This window comes from Bison bison, unplaced genomic scaffold (assembly GCF_000754665.1).
Source record: "Bison bison bison isolate TAMUID 2011002044 unplaced genomic scaffold, Bison_UMD1.0 scf7180017864109, whole genome shotgun sequence".
Lineage (NCBI taxonomy): Eukaryota > Metazoa > Chordata > Mammalia > Artiodactyla > Bovidae > Bison > Bison bison.
This window is the reverse complement of record NW_011494681.1, coordinates 2,400,967-2,417,112: the sequence shown is the minus strand read 5'-3', so window position 1 is coordinate 2,417,112 and position 16,146 is coordinate 2,400,967. Positions and strand designations below refer to the sequence as shown.

Below are 16,146 nucleotides of genomic sequence, written 5' to 3'. Positions count from 1 at the left end.
ATGAGAAGAGCTGACTCATTTGAAAAGACCCTGATGCCAGGAAAGATTGAGGGCAGGAGGAGAATGGGAAAACAGAGGATGAGATGGTTGGATGGCATCACTGACTCAATGGACATGGGTTTGGGTGGACTCTGGGAGTTTGTGATGGACAGGGAGGCCTGGCATGCTGCGGTTCATGGGGTCGCAAAGGGTCAGACATGACTGAGTCACTGAACTGAACTGAAATGTAAAACAGATTAAATAATTCAAGAAAAGGGCAAAGACTAGCAGAATTTTAAAAAAAAAGATCAAACTATATCTTAGCTATAAGAGACCTATTTTAGATTCAAACACAAAAATAAACTGATAATAAAACATAAGTATAGGCAACATAAACATAAATGTCTGCATTGTGTGTGATGTGTGAAGTCGCTCAGTTGTGTCCGACTCTTTGCGACCCCGTGGACTGTAGCCCGCCAGGCTCCTCTCTCCATGGGATTCTCCAAGCAAGAATACTGGAGTGGATTGCCATTTCCTTCTCCAGGTGATCTTCCCAACCCAGGGATTGAACCCGGGTCTCCTGCATTGCAGGCAGGCGCTTTATCCTCTGAGCCACCAGGGAAGCCCAAAGTCTGCATTAATGGATCTTTAATTAGTAATTCCTCTTTTTCTTCCCTCTAATGACTTAAAATACAATTATACAAAACAACAACTATGTTAATCACTGTCATGCATAACATTGTTATTTACAATACACAATATCATTAATGTTGCATATTTACTTATATACAATATATGCTTTACTATGTATAAACATCATATATTTATACTTATGTTACATATTTGTAATTGACACATTTAAGTGCACATTATATGTGCTTATATATATCACATACATAATATATAACAGTAACGATATGTCATTTACAAGGGGGTTGGAGGAATGGAGTTATATAGGAGAAAAGTTTTTACATACCATTAAAACCAAATTGGTATTAATCTGAAATACACTTAAAAATTAAATGTGAACTGCAATCCTCAAGAAATAAACTAAAAACATAACTAAAATATATACAGAAAAAATGAGAATACAATCAAAACATTACACCTGAACATCCAACACAAAAGAAGGTGGTAAATGAATCGAGAAACGAAAAAGTATGACATACAGAAAAAAAGAGCAAAGTGGCAATGTAAGCCTTCTATTTTGAATAATTTCATTAAAGACAAATGAATTAAATTCTCTAACAGACTGGAAGAGTCAATATAAAAAGTGATTTAACTACATGCTGTCTACAAGAAATTCATTTTAGAACCAAATACATTTGTAAATGGGTTGAGAATGAAAATGTAAAAATTTATTCCATGAAAACTGTAACCAAAGGAGAGCCAGAGTGCCAATATAATACCAGACAAAAACTTTAAAACAAAAATAGTTACAACATTGAAGAAGAATGATATAAAGGTCAATGTACCACGATTTTAAAAAACTATAAACATATACACAACAGAGCCCCAAATTATATGAAGCAAAAAGTGACAGAAGACAACAACAGTTGGAAGCTTCAATATTTCATTTTCAAAGATAAACAGAACTAGACAAAAGATTAACAAGGAACTAGAAAATTAACTACTACAAACCAGCTAGACCTAACAGACATACATAGAATACTCCACCAAACGAGAGCAAAATACATTCTTCAAGTGAACATGGAATATTCTCCATGACAGATATGTTACAATACAAAATAAGGTTCCATTAAGTTTAAGAATACTAAAAATTATATAAAGCATCTTCTCTGATCACAGGAGAAAAAAAATAGAAATCAATAACAATAGGAAATTTGGAAATTTAAAGCTGTTGAATGAAACAGTACACTCTTAATTAACCAACAGGTCAAAGAATCCATTACAAGGTAAATTACAAAATACCTTGAGAGAAATTAAAATGAAAACACATCGTACCAACACTTAAGGAATGCAACAAATGCAGTACTAAGAGTGCTAAGAGGAGGGAAATTTATAGTTGTAAAGGTCTACATTAAAAAAACAAAAGATCTCACATCTTTATTCAAACCTGAACTTCTCCTTTAGGGAACCCAAGAAAAAAGTTAAACCCAAAACAAGAAGAGGAAAGGAATATTACAGATTAGAATGTAAATAGAGTAGAAAAACTACAGAGAAAAATCAATGAAACCAAAAATTGGTTCTTTAAAAAAGAAAAAGTGAAATGTTAGTCACTCAATCATGTCCAACTCTTTGCGATCCCATGGACTGTAGTCCACCAGGGTCCTCTGTCCATGAGACTTTTCAGGCAAGAATACTGAAGTGGGTTGCCATTCCCTTCTCCAGGGGATCTTCCTGACCCAGGAATTGAACCCAGGTCTCCCACACTGCAGGCAGATTCCTTACTGTCTGAGCCACCATGGAAGACCTCTTTAAAAAAGATCACCCAAATTAACTTTTGGCTAAACTGACCAAGAAAAATAAGAAGACTCGAATTGGTAAAATCAGGCATGAAAGTAGAGATATTACCAGAAGCTTTACAGGAATAAAAATTATTACAGGAAATGAACAAGTAGAGTTGGACCATAAAGAAGGCTGAGCGCCAAAGAACTGACGCTTTGAAATTATGGTGCTGGAGAAGACTCTTCAGAGTCCGGGGCACAGCAAGGAGATCAAACCACTCAATTCTAAGGGAAATCAACCCTGAATATTCACTAGAGAGGGACTGATGCTGAAGCTGAAGCTCCAATACTCTGGCCACCTGATGCAAAGAGCCGATTCAATGGAAAAGACCCTGATGCTGGGAAAGACTGAGGGCAGGAGAAGCGGGTAACAGAGAATGAGAAATGGTTGTATGGCATCATCAACTCAAAAGACACGAGTCTGAGCAAACTTCGGGCGCTAGTGAAGGACACGGAAGCCTGATGTGCTGTAATTCATGAAGTTGCAAAGAATCAAACATGACTTAGCAACTGAACAAAAATCTGTCAACAAATTACTTGAAATAAACAAATTCCTAGAAACACACAAAGTACCAAAAGTTACTGAAGAAAGGTAACACTTTCTAACTCATTCTATAAAACAAATATTACTCTAACATCAAAGCCAGAAAAAGATATCATTTGAAAACTACATACTAATATTTCATATATATACATATAAAACAGGAGGGAAGGAGGCAGGACATAACCTTAAAGAAGGACATATCGATGATATGACATAAACAGGTCAGAACCAAGATGGCAGAAGATTCCACTTTCAGTAGACCTTGAACCTTTTCACACACTCATCATAATACATTAACATGCTAAATGATATACTTATGGGCACCATGACAGTTCCCAGGAAAACCATAAAAGGATAAAAAGTGGGCAGTGGTCCAATTCCTAGAAATCTCCAAATTCCTAGAATTCTTCCCCCATTCCCTGAAACAGTTGGAATAATCCTCCCACTTATTAGCCTATGAAGTTACTCAGCCCATTAAAAATTAATGCCCCCATGTATTTTTGGCCACTCTCACCTTTTGACATGGGATCTCATTCTGTCTACAAAATGTGTATCTCTAAATAAATCCTACTTCGTAACTATTGCTTTGTCACTCATTGAAGTCTTTGTGTGGACCACAACAAACTGTGGAAAATTCTTCAAGAGATGGGAATACCAGACAACCTGACCTGCCTCTTGTGAAATCTGTATGCAGGTCAGAAAACAACAGTTAGAACTGGACATAGAACAACAGACTGGTTCCAAATAGTGAAAGGAGTACACCAAGGCTCTATATTGTCACCCTGCTTATTTAACGTATATGCAGAGTACATCATGAGAAACACTGGGCTGGAAGAAGCACAAGCTGGAATCAAGATTGCCTGAAGAAATATCAATAACCTCAGATATGCAGATGTCACCACCCTTTTGGCAGAAAGCAAAGAACTAAAGAGCCTCTTGACAAAAGTGAAAGAGGAGAGTGAAAAAGTTGGCTTAAAAGTCAGCATTCAGAAAACTAAGATCATGGCATCTGATCCCATCACTTCATGGCAAATAGATGGGGAAACAATGGAAAAAGTGACAGACTTTATCTTTTTGGGCTCCAAAATCACTGCAGATGGTGACTGCAGCCATGAAATTAGAAGACGCTTGCTCCTTGGAAGAAAAATTACGACCAACAAATAGCGTATTAAAAAGCAGAGACTTTACTTTGCCAACAAAGGTCCATCTAGTCAAAGCTATGGTTTTTCCAGTAGTTATGAATGGATGTTATGAATGGATGTAAGAGATGGACTAAAAGAAAGCTGAGTGTCGAAGAATTGATGTTTTTGAACTGTGGTGTTGGAAAAGATTCTTCAAAGTCCCTTGGACTGCAAGGAGATCAAACCAGTCCATCCTAAAGGAGATCAGTCCTGAATATTCATTGGAAGGACTGATGCTGAAGCTGAAATTCCAATACTTTGACCACCAGATGCGAAGAACTAACTCATTTGAAAAGACCCTGATGCTGGGAAAGATTGAGGGCAGGAGGAGAAGGGGACGACAGAGGATGAGATGGTTGGATGGAATCACTGACCTGATGGACATGAGCTTGAGTAAACTCCGGGAGTTGGTGATGGACAGGGAGGCCTGGCATGCTGCAGTCCACGGGGTTGCAAAGAGTTGGACATGACTGAGCAACTCAACTGAACTGAAGTCTTTCTGCGACAAAATATAAAGAACCTGAGCTTCATTAAGTCCTGAGACCAGGTGCGCAATCTCAATAAAAAGACTTGGGTTCAAGTCCCAGTCTGTGGGCTCAAGTCCTAAACTGAGTTTGGCTGAGTAACAGTCTCAGCCCATGGGTTTAAGTCTCATCTGAGTTGTGCAAGTTTCATATAGATGCAAAAGTTCCCCACAAAATGCTAGTAAACTGAATCTAACCCTATATTAAAATAATTTACACCCTGATCAAGTTGGATTATCTCAAACATGCAAAAGTGGTTCAACTTATGAAAATCAATCAACAGAATTCACCATATTAATTAGATCAACAGAACCACATGATGAACTCAGTTAATACAATAAAAACTGAGGAATTTCATCATCATGATAAAAGGCATCTAAGAAAAACTCACATATAACATCAGACTTAATGGAAGAAAACGGAAAACATTCCCCCTAACATCAGGAAAATGACAAAAATGCTGCTTTACTGCATAATTATGCAAGTTCTAGCAAGGGCAATTAAGCAATAAAAACAGATAGAGGCATGAAGATTTGAAAGAACAAAGTAAAACAATCTCTATTCACAGATGACATGATTTTATATCTTGAAAATTCTAAAGAATACACCAAAAAAGAACTACCAGAGCTAATAAATTAATTCAGCAAACAAGATCAATATATAATAATTAGTTGAGATTCTATATAGCAATTGACAACCTGAAAATAAAATTAACAAAACAATCTCTGTTACAAAAGTACCCAAGTATAACTTTACAGTTGGTCTTCTCGCCTCCTACATCTGAGGTTCCATAAATTCAAACCACCACAGACCATGCAGTGGTCTTGTTTAGTTGTCAAGTCATGTCTGACTCTGCAACTCCATGAAGTGTAAGCCACCAGGCACCTCTATGGAGTGGGTTGCCATTTCCTTCTCCAGGGGATCTTCCTGACTCAGGGACTGAACCTGCGTTTCCTGCACTGGCAGGCGGATTCTTTACTGCTGAGCTACCAGGGAAGTCCACATAGTGCTGTTGGAAAGTATTTAATGGAAAGTAAAGACCAAAAATGTATAAGTAATGAAAATTACAGAACACTGCAGAATGAACTCAAGAAGACCTAAACAAACTGGAACCATCCAGTGTTCACGGACAGAAATCCACAATACTGTCAAGATTGCAAATCTATACAAATTCAATACCATCACTCTCAAAACTCCAACTGCTCTTTTTGTAGAAATGAACAAGCTTATTCTAAAACTCATACGAAATTTCAAGACATCTTGAATAACTAAAACAATCCTGAAAAAGAAAAACAAAAATTTAGAGGACTTGAGACTTCCCAGTTTCAAAACTTACTAAAAGGCTACAGTAATCAAAACTGTGGAACTAGCTAGCTTAAGGATAAACATAAGAATCATGGAATAGAATTCATAGTCCTAAAACCACCCCATACATCTATGGTCAACAGGCTTTCTTGAGAAGAAAGATACCAACATGTATCCATGTTGGTACAAATGGATTCCACATACCAAAGAATGAAGTTTGACCCTTTCTTTGTTCATGTTATACACACAAATTGACTTAAAATGGGTCAAAGACCTAAAGTGTAAGTGAAAGTGTAGTTGCCCAGTCGTGTCCGACTCTTTGCGACCCCATGGACTGTAGCCTACCAGGCTCCTCTGTCCATGGGATTTTCCAGGCAAGAGTACTGGAGTGGGGTGCCATTTCCTGCTCCAGGAGATCTTCCCGACCCAGGGACTGAACCTAGGTCTCCCCCATTGTAGGCAGACGCTTTTACTGTATGAGCCAGCAGGGAAGTCAAAGACCTAAACTAAAACTATAAAACTCTTAGAAGATAAGATGAAGTAAAGCTAAGCTAAGTGACCTTGGATCTGGCAACAGGTTGCTAAAGATAACACCAAAAGTACGAAAAACAAAAACACAAAGGGCAAATAAAATTGAATTTTATCAAAATTTAAAACTGTTGTGTATCAAAGGACACTACCCAAAAAGTAAAAAAGACAAGCCACATGATTGGAGAAAATATCTGCAAATCTATGTGATAAGAGTCTAGAATAGAAAATCTTTAAGAACACTTACAATCCAACAACAAAAAGAGAAAAGCCCAATTAAAAAATGGGCAAGGTACCTGACCACTTACTCAAAGAAGATATACTAACAGCCAAGTAACATATGAAAGATGCTCAATATCACAAATCATTCAGATCAGTTCAGTCACTCAGTTGTGTCTGACTCTTTGCAACCCCATAAATCGCAGCACGCTAGGCCTCCCTGTCCATCACCAACTCCCGGAGTTCACTCAGACTCATGTCCATCGAGTCAGTCATAAATCCAGCCATCTCATCCTCTGTCATCCCCTTCTCCTCCTGCCCCCAATCCCTCCCAGCATCAGAGTCTTTTCCAGTGAGTCAACTCTTTGCATGAAGTGGCCAAAGGATTGGAGTTTCAGCTTTAGCATCAGTCCTTCCAATGAACACCCAGGACTGATCTCCTTTAGAATGGACTGGTTGGATCTCCTTGCAGTCCAAGGGACTCTCAAGAGTCTTCTCCAACATCACACTTTAAAAGCATCAATTCTTCGGCGCTCAGCTTTCTTCACAGTCCAACTCTCACATCCATACATGGAAAAACGATAGCATTGACTAGACGGACCTTTGTTGGCAAAGTAATGTCTCTGCTTTTCAATATGCTATCTAGGTTGGTCTTTCCTTCCAAGGAGTAAGCGTCTTTTAATTTCATGGCTGCAATCACCATCTGCAGTGATTTTGGAACTCAAAAAAATAAAGTCTGCCACTGTTTCCCCATCTATTTCCCATCAAGTGATGGGACCAGATGCCATGGTCTTAGTTTTCTGAATGTTAAGCTTTAAGCCAACTTTTTCACTCTCCTCTTTCACTTTCATTGCTGCTGCTGCTGCTGCTAAGTCGCTTCAGTCATGTCCAACTCTGTGTGACCCCATAGATGGCAGCCCACCAGCCTCCCCCGTCCCTGGGATTCTCCAGGCAAGAACACTGGAGTCGGTTGCCATTTCCTTCTCCAATGCATTAAAGTGAAAAGTGAAAATGAAGTCGCTCAGTCATCCCCGACTCTTAGCGACACCAAGGACTGCAGCCTACCAGGCTCCTCCGTCCATGGGATTTTCCAGGCAAGAGTACTGGAGTTGGGTGCCATTCACTTTCATTAGGGAAATGCAAATCAAAACCACAATCAGACACCACTTCACTCCCAGTGGGAAGCCTATTAACTTAATCTTAAAAAAAAGGAAAATAACAAGTGCAGACGAGCATGTGGAGAAATAGGCAAACTTCTATAATACACTGTTTATAGTAATGTACTATGATGCAGCCCCTGTGGAAAAGTTTGGAGCTTCCTGAAAATGTTAAACATTATTAGATGACCCAGCAATTCTCAGTTAGTTCATTTCAGCTGCTCTGTTGTGTCCGACTCTTTGGGACTCCATGGACTGCAGCACACCAGGCCTCCCTGTCCATCACCAACTCCCGGAGCTTACTCAAACTCATGTCCATCGAGTCAGTAACGCCATCCAACCATCTCATTCTCTGTTGTCCCCTTCTCCACCTTCAGTCTTTCCCAGCATCAGGGTCTTTTCAAATAAGTCAGCTTTTCCCATCAGGTGGCTGAAGTATTGGAGTTTCCGCTTCAACATCAGTCCTCCCAATGAACACCCAGAACTGATCTCGTTTAGAATGGACTGGTTGGATCTCCTTGCAGTCCAAGGGATTCTCAAGAGTCTTCTCCAACACCACACTTCAAAAGTATCAGTTCTTTGGCGCTCAGCTTTCTTTATAGTCCAACTCTCACATCCATACATGACTACTGGAAAAACCATAGCCTTGACTAGACGGACCTTTGTTGGCAAAGTAATGTCTCTGCTTTTTAATACTCTCTCTAGGTTGGTCATAGCTTTTTTAAGGCAAGCATATTTAAATTTCATGGCTGCAATCACCATCTGCAGTGATTCTGGAGCCCAAAAAGATAAAGTCGGTCACTTTTTCCATTGTTTCCCCATCTATTTGCCATGAAGTAATGGGACCGGATGTCATGATCTTAGTTTTCTGAGTGTTGAGTTTTAAGCCAACTTTTTCACTCTCCTCTTTCACTTTCAACAAGAAGCTCTTTAGCTCTTCTTCGCTTTCTGTCATAAGGGTAGTGACATCTGCATATCTGAGGTTATTGATATTTCTCCCAGCAATCTTGATTTCAGCTTGTGATTCATCCAGCCTGGCATGTCACATGATGTACTCTGCATATAAGTTAAATAAGCAGGATGACAATATACAGCCTTTCCCGATTTGGAACCAGTCTATTGTTCCATGTCCAAATCTAACTGTTGCTTCTTGACCTGCATACAGATTTCTCAGGAGGCAGTTCAGGTGGTCTGGCCATCTCTTTCAGAATTTTCCACAGTTTGTTGTGATCCACACAGTCAAAGGCTTTTGCATAGTCAATAAAGCAGAAGTAGATGTTTTGCTGGAACTCTCTTGCTTTTTCGATAATCCAACAAATGTTGGCAATTTGATCTCTGTTTCCTCTGCCTTTTCTAAATTCAGCTTGAACATCTGGAAGTTCTCCGTTCACATACTGTTGAAGCCTGCCTTGGAGAATTTTGAGCATTACTTTACCAGCGTGTGAGATGAGTGCAACTGTGCGGTAGTTTGAGCATTCTTTGGCATTGCCTTTCTTGGGGATTGCAATGAAAACTGACCTTTTCCAGTCCTGTGGCCACTGCTGAGTTTTCCAAATTTGCTGGCATATTGAGTACAGCACTTTCACAGCATCATCTTTCAGGATTTGAAACAGCCGAGTGTTCAGGCTTTGTTTGTAGTGATGCTCCCTAAGGGCCACTTGACTTTGCATTCCAGGATGTCTGGCTCTAGGTGAGTGATCACACCGTGGTGGTATATTAACAAGCAAACTGAAAAAACAGAGTCAAACAAAAACTTAGACACAAATGTTCAGAGAGTTATTATTCACAACAACCAAAGAATAAACAACTCAAATGTTTAAACAAAACAAATGGATGAATGGATAAACAAAATGTGGTCTATCCCTACCAGGGAATTTTTTTATTCGGTTACTAAAAAAAGACAGAAGTACTAACACATGGATGAACCCTGAAAATATTATGCCAGAAGAAAGAAGCCAGGACAAAAAACACCTGTTTTATGATTCCATTTACATGAAATGTCCATAATGGGCAAATCCATAGAAACAGAGAGCAGATTAGTAGGTGCCACGGGGTGAGGGATAGGAAGGTGGGATCAGGAATGCCTGTTTAATTTCTTTCTACCGTCCTGCATATATTCTAGTGGTGATGGTTGCACAACCCCATGAGTACACTGAAAGTCACTTCAAAATAATTTAAATGAATTTCATGTTACAGAATTTCATCTCAAGTGTTTAAAAAATGACATGAGATACTAGTTTGCACCCAGTGAGTGAGGAGGATGTTTAACAACTAGAACTCGCATACATTGCTGGAGGGAATGGTTATTAAAAACGTCTGTAGTTTCTCCCATGGAGCAACTAAACCTGCACACCAAAATTACTGACTCCAAGCAGCAACTAGAGAGCCTGTGTGCTCCAGAGTCCATGTTCTACAACAAGATTAGCCTGCACCCCACAATGAAGATCTAGTACAGCCAAAAAAATTCTATAGTCAACTCCAAGAAGAAAAAAAAAAAAGTCCACAACTACATACAAATGTTCATAGCAGCATTATCATAAAAGACCAAAATTAGAAATAACTCAAATATCCATCTACAGATGATGGATAAACTGTGGCATATTCTCACAACAGCTCAACAATAAAAAGGAATGGAACTACTGATAGATACATGCAGCAACATGGATGAATCATAAACAATGTTATGTTATGCAAAATATCTGAGATACAAAGCATATAAATTATAGGATTTCATTTATATGAATCTGGAATATAGGGAAATTTATTTATGATATTAGAAACCACAAGAGTGGTTACCTTTCAAATATCTTTTGCTATTGATTCCTAACATAATTCCACAGTGATAAAAGAACAGACTCTGTAAGATTTCAATACTCTTCAGATCATGAAATTTTTGCACCTTGTTTTATAAAGTCCTTGGATATGTCTCAGTGTCTCCTAGTTTATAATCTATGGGAACTTGAATAGAATTTGTATCCTGTTGTGTGAAATTTGTATAAATCTTAATTATGTTGAATTGGTTCATGATGCTTTTCAGGTCTACTATATCCTTCTACTTTTCTGTATATTCATTCTGTTAATTTTTGAGAGTTTGATATTGAAACTCCAACTAAAAATCTCAATTTATCTACTTAAAAAATAACTGCAATATATAATGCAACTGTATGTAACTTTGTTCTGTATTTTCCAAGTCTCCTGTAAATGTGTTATCATACTTTCATAATTTAAAAAATAAAAAGAAAGAAAGAAAGAAGAGTGGTTTCAATGGCAGGAGAAAGGAGACTGGAACAAGGAGTGAAATAACCTTCTGAGGTGACAGACATGTTCTTTATTTTGATGGGGGAGGTGGTAATCATATGGATATATATATTTGTTAGAATTCATCAATCTGTATGCTTAAAATGGGTGCATTGTATTGTATGTGTATTATAAAAAGGTATTAGAAATTTTATAAATCTACATGACGCGATTTCTATGGGGAGTCTTAAAGTAAACCAATCTCACTGCTGCTGCTGAGTCGCTTCAGTCACGTCCGACTCTGTGCGACCCCATAGATGGCAGCCCACCAGCCTCCCCCGTCCCTGGGATTCTCCAGGCAAGAACACTGGAGTGGGTTGCCATTTCCTTCTCCAACGCATGAAGTGAAAAGTGAAAGTGAAGTCACTCAGTCGTGCCCAACTCTCTGCGACCCCATGGACTTCAGCCCACCAGGCTCTTCAGTCCGTGGGATTTTCCAGGCAAAAGTACTGGAGTGGAGTGCCACTGTTTTCTCCATCACCATGCTTACCTCAGCATAAAACAGAAAAGCAAGCCTGTGAGCTAGTCTAGAACACCTGTAAAGTCATCATACATGGGCCTAAAACAACACTATAAACATAGAAATGAGCAAGAAAAGAAAATCAAGGCAAACTAGTATAAAAACAAGGAATTGGGGTAAAGAGAATGAAGTAAGGAAAATGGAGGGACACAGCAGACACCCAGTCAGTAAGCAGTATTTATGACTATTTAAGAAGGGCCACTACTAAGCACAGTCAATGGCACACAGTAGAAGTACAATAACTATTATATAATGAGTGAACATATGGTAAAAATTACAAAATGGAAGCGATTTCAATCTGGGAATTCATTTGCTGAGGGAGAGACTTGCCCTAAGTCAATGTCCTCACTCTCAGCAACTTCCTTTCACTTTTCTTTGCATGAGTTTCCCAATCTACGAAATGGGAGTAAAAGCCCCATTTCCAAGGTGTGGATAAAGTTGAGATAACCCGCAAAAAGGATTCAAAGCTCACACAAATGCAACCACCTGAGCACCCACCGCTGGCTTGTTTCATAAACAATCTCGGATTTATTAAGCAGAAGAAATTTTCAAAAATCCCCCACAACCTGCTCATCTTCCCCACTAAGTAAAACTAACCATTTCAGTACTCTGGGAGTCATTCTTGCTCTTCCTCCTCATCCAACCTATCATCCAGCCCTAACCATTCTAACCCTCAAATATCATTCGCTGTACTGTCATCACCCTAGTCTAAGCTACAAATTATCTCTCACATAAATTACTAACTTTGCTCCAGCACACGAGCTTTTGCAATTCCTGAAATGTGTTATGCTCCCTCTTGACAAACTCCTATTCACCCTTTGGGTTTCATTCTAGTTTTCACTCGCAGGTGCTCAGTCAGCGCAGAAGAAAACGGTGTACTAGGAAGGTAGACTGTTTTATAATCACAGCCCAAAACGGATTCCATAATGTCCTAAAGGACTTTACTATCTAGTTCAGAATGTAACACAACCTCTGAACCGACTCATTATCCTTCACAGCTCCTACAGGTGCCACAACAGCCTCTAGATTATATTGTCCCAGGGTGATCCACTCTCAAATTTCATTTTTGACCCTTTACTTAGGTTGTGTTCAAGGACTTGACATGCCGAATTTTCCTCGGTTTCCCAGTCAACTAAGACATGGACTTTAGTGCCACAGCCACTACTCAACTCTATTCTTTCATATGCTTAGCTTGCAAAACTACGAACTTAACCTCAGAAGAACCTTAGGTCCTCCAATTCACCAGGGTAGTGAGACTCTCAAATAATAAATACAGCAACAGAACACATTTCAGCAGACAATATATCAATAGTTGGCAAATAAATCAAACTGGGCTACTACTGAAGGCCCAAAGGAGAAAAAGGTTAATTCTAAGTCAGGCTTACTATGAAAAGGCAAGAGGAACGATTATCAGCCAGGTAGAGAGGCTTAAGGAAAAGAAATAAAGGATAGTGGTATTACAGAAGAATGAATAAATCCCTTTACCTAGATTCAAGAATAAAAAAATTTATATTTGTATATATATGAGGTGGTCTGGAAAAGCAAAGGTCTCATTTGATAATTACAAAAAGTTGTGGGTTAGACAGAACACATATTATTTTCATTTACAGATGAGGAAATTACAGTATGGCAAGGTTAATATTTACCTAAGGTCATAAACTACCTAGGAACAGAGTCAGTACTGAATGAAACTCATTTTCTCTTGATTCACTGCCAAATGTTCATTTAATTAGACCATGATTCTGCTCATATTCTCCAGCTTTGCTTAACAGAACTCTTTAATCAACTTTCCACAAGTAATGCTGCCTCCATGTATCTCTTCTTGCATTCATAACTTTCACCTGAAGCACATCTCAAGAAATACTTTAACATAAACCTTATTCTTTTACCAATAACCCCGATTATATACATGATGGTAAAGAGGTGTCTATGTTTACAGGCCATAGATATATAACTACATCCTTCTTCCACTGGCTACCAAAAGATCTGAGCTCCAATAATAATTTTTTAAAATTGTCTTTGGGTTACAGATCAGAAAATTTCTAACACTGTGCAGCAAAACAAACTTTCTGCTTATTCACAGCTTGACATTATCACCTGCAGTGCAGTCGAGGGTGTGTCTCAAAGCCTTGGGTGCTACTGTGTTACTGTCCTTCCTCATTATAGCAAATAAGAAAGGTACCTCAGCTTTCACTGCAACATAAAATGGCCTTCCTATTTTTGTGTTCTTCAACAGAAACATATTTAAATCTTTTCCATATCCCCTAAGAGCTTCCCAGATGGCTCAGATAGTAAAAAATCTGTCTACAATGCAGGAGACCTGGGTTCAGTCAGTGAGCTAGAAGATCCCCTGGAGGAAGTAATGGCAACCCAATCCAGTATTCTTGCCTGGAGAATTCCATGAATAGAGGTACGGTCCAGGGGGTCACAAAGAGTTGGACATGACAGAGCGACTAAAACTTTGACTTTCATATCCCCAAACCTTCCAAAGACCCTATCTTCCCTTCCTATCACTATAATTTCCTATACTGACACATTTTTTGCAAAATGTATACTCAATCCACCACCACTTCAAGCCCATCATTTTCATCTAGTACTGTATTTACCTTAGCCATCTCCTGAAATTCTCACTAATGCACCAAGGACATCTTAGACACCAGAATCAAAGGCCCATTTTTCAAGACTTAACTTTTCAGAACCCGAGAAGTTGGAGAGGCTGATATAGAGTTCACCAGGATGACAGCACTTACTTAGCTCTTATTCTGTGCCAGGCACGGTACTAATTAGGCTTTCAAAAACGTTCCAATTAATTTTCACATCTGAGAAGTGTTTTTTATTCCCTTTTCAGATATTAAAATTTAGGATCAAAATTACCCAAAAACCATATAGTCAGTGAAGCCTGCACGATGCCAATGTTTATAATTTTGTGACATTTGAAGATTAATTCCAAGTTTTCTTCCTAACTCTGTGGCCTTTTCTCCAACTCTTTCACTATTTCATCATCCTCTGCTCATCACTACTTCTCTTATTTCACATGCTCTCCTGGGCAATTTCCATTTCCTCCCATAACTTTAACTGCATTCTGTATCAGTGTTTCTCAATCTTTTAAAACTTTTTATAAACATAAAAACCTCACGCTCTTCCTGTAGCTTCTTTTTTGAAAACAGATTTTTCGCAAATAGAAATTATAATGTTGCATGTTTGTCCAAACTATACCTCCTTCAGCCTTTAAAGCTCTGACAACCTCATAGGCATCACCCATGACTGAGAATCAGTGCTTGGGCTGTAAGTCTCTCAAACTATCTTCCCTCTATTCGACACGCCCACCATTCTCTCCCAGACATCTCCCCTGAACTACAACAAATGCTACCAACGATCTAATAAAAATAGATCCTTTAGTATCTCCCCAGACCCTTCAAACTAAGGCCATTCACAGCAAAACTCTTATTTCCCTTAGCAAAGCTGAACCATCTCTTTGTGTCCTCCATTTTGGCTAAAGGTACTTACAATATCCCCTTTTCTACGCTTTTTAAGGTACCTATTTGTGGAACAGCGGTGCTGGCACTAACTTCCCTGAGCTTTTTCATAACAAGTTAAAAATCAACCACCAAACAATGAGTGATTATCATGGCCAGGTGGTAAGGAATGCATAGTACAAGATTTAACTCTTTTACTCCTTAAGAAGTTTACAGGCAGAAACATACCAAAATCCTTTTGTGTGTGTGTGAAGTGTTTTCTCACAAGACGAAATTAACTTAGTTTTCAAAGCATCTCAATGGAATCCTTACTACAAATCCCATTTTAAGAGATGTAAAAAACTGAGATTCAAAAGGAGTAAGTAATTTAACCAAATTTTTACAAACGGATCTGTCCAGACCCAAAAACCTAGACTTGAGATTTCAAATCTCCTTTCCAGGTACTGTTGAAATAAACTCAGTAAAACGAAATCAGATGTAGGTACAAGAGGTCAATAGAGTAGCGCACGTAAATAACAAAAAGCACAAGGCGCCCAGGACGCGCTCTAGGCCGGGGGCGTTTTGGCCCAGCCCTCGCTTCGACGCCCCCCGCCGCTCTGTCCCGTGAAATCTCTCTGCGGCCTGCCTCCAGATGGCCCGATGACCGCGGGAAAACCGCACTCGGGGCGCGGAGAACAGAGCCTGCAGCAGCCAACCCGCCCCGCCCCAATCTGAGTCCGGGCTCGGCCGCAACCGCTGCGTCCCCCGCAGCCGGAACAGTCGACCCGCGGGGAACAAGCGTACCTGGTGGAGGGAGCAACTGGAGGACCGGCGGTCCGAGCAACCTTAGAAAGCCGGAATGACCCCGGTGGAGAGCTGGGCCGGCCGGCGGCGCTAACTGCATTCACTCTGTTCGGTCAACTCGGAACCACAAGGACTCTTCAGGGTAGCGAAGGGACGCGGGGCGGC

At 39.4% G+C, this 16,146-nt stretch overlaps 1 protein-coding gene across 1 annotated transcript in view; it reads right to left on the bottom strand.

Annotated features, from left to right (window-relative positions):
• The window catches only part of SLC25A40 (solute carrier family 25, member 40), an 82,778-nt gene extending 66,638 nt beyond the window's left edge, over positions 1-16,140 (bottom strand). Inside the window, exon 1 of the mRNA XM_010839072.1 lies at positions 15,982-16,140. The gene's annotated coding sequence lies outside the window, so the exon portion shown is untranslated. The remainder of the gene's footprint in view (positions 1-15,981) is intronic.
• Positions 16,141-16,146: the final 6 nt, after the last annotated feature.